General features: G+C 27.3%; 1 long non-coding RNA gene across 1 annotated transcript in view; it reads left to right on the top strand.

The window, feature by feature from the left end:
- The window catches only part of LOC111616334, a 1,491-nt gene extending 1,059 nt beyond the window's left edge, over nt 1-432 (top strand). Inside the window, exon 4 of the long non-coding RNA XR_002755229.1 lies at nt 302-432. This is a non-coding gene — a long non-coding RNA (uncharacterized LOC111616334). The remainder of the gene's footprint in view (nt 1-301) is intronic.
- The last annotated feature ends 976 nt before the right edge of the window (nt 433-1,408 follow it).

Here is a 1,408-nt window from a genome sequence, read left to right as displayed (position 1 = left end):
CTACTTAAGATTTAAGATGAGATGTAATTTTATCACTCAATTGTTTTCCTTTTGACCCTTAACAGTAAATGGCATAATTAGGTGGTTGAAATAATAATAAGCAATTTTAGAAGGCATTTATAATACAAAACGAAAAACAGAAATATATAAATAATAATAATAATAATATCAATTTATATACTTTTTAAACTTTAGATGTTTTCTAAAACAAAAATACATTTAAATTACAAAATCATGTAATCAAAAAATATATTAAGCATTAATTTTTAACTTCTATAATTATTCTTTTAATATATTCTAGCATTAAATTTAAGTGGAGAGTCAAATCAAGGAAGTAATGAAGTAAAAGGTGCCATTATTTATAATTCAAATGAACTAAATGATAATTATGTTACAATTCAATCTTCAAATGAACCAAAGGTACAAAATATAAATTTTCTGTATTTTAATTCTTCTTATAAAATCACTCTAGTTAAGTTAAATTATTTATTTTTATTTATATTTAGGTAAGTTATTGCAATAAACATTTAATTAACAAAATTAGTGATTATATACATAATTTTTTAATTAACTATTACATTAATTGTCACTATAATTTTTAAAACATTTATAAAGTTAAACTTTGAAAACCAGGGCTGTGGAGTCACGTAAAAATCTACCGACTCCGACTCGACTTTTCCTTACCATCCGACTCCGACTCCAACCAAGGGTGGACTTGTTACCGAAAGAGACCCGGAAATTCCGATGTCATCACGTGACCTCAGAATAAAAGATTCAATAAATAGAGTTCTAATAAAGATAGAATGTAGAAACTTTTTATTCCAAAGCTAAAAGACTCCTCTAAGTAATATATAAATATGTATTCAATAATTTTTACTTTTCTGGTTGTTATATATAACAGAAGGAAAGTGTAGCGCTCGGTTAAAAATGACTCTTTCCAAATTTTTACATTTTTGGATTCAGGACACATTGAAATTTCAAGATATGCAAAAGATTTGAGGTTTTTTTCTATGTGTGGATATTAGACTGTGTGTGTGGTTCTAATTTTGTTCACCCTGTTTGAAGCCTAATAATTTCTGTGGTCAGAGGAGTCAGATGGTTTAACACAGGAGTTAGTTATTAAGCATCAAAGTGGTTGAACAAATCATGTCCCCAATATACATTCTAACATCTTAGGCGAGAACATTTTAGCGGGTTTTACTGTACTATTATAAAATGACAAAAAAGCTTACTTTGAGGGTAGAGAGAGTTTTATTTTATTTTAAATTTTGAACGCTAATAACGAGTAAAATATTCATTAAGACATATGACACATGGCCACTTTTATGTCTTCATTCTGTCAACCTTTAATTAAGAACCAAAATTTAATAGTAGACTATTAATGCCCCTTTATACGCAAGCCACAGTG

This window comes from Centruroides sculpturatus, unplaced genomic scaffold, assembly GCF_000671375.1.
Source record: "Centruroides sculpturatus isolate CEXI.00-Female unplaced genomic scaffold, Cexi_2.0 scaffold3127, whole genome shotgun sequence".
NCBI lineage: Eukaryota > Metazoa > Arthropoda > Arachnida > Scorpiones > Buthidae > Centruroides > Centruroides sculpturatus.
This window is presented reverse-complemented; position numbering and strand designations above follow the sequence as displayed.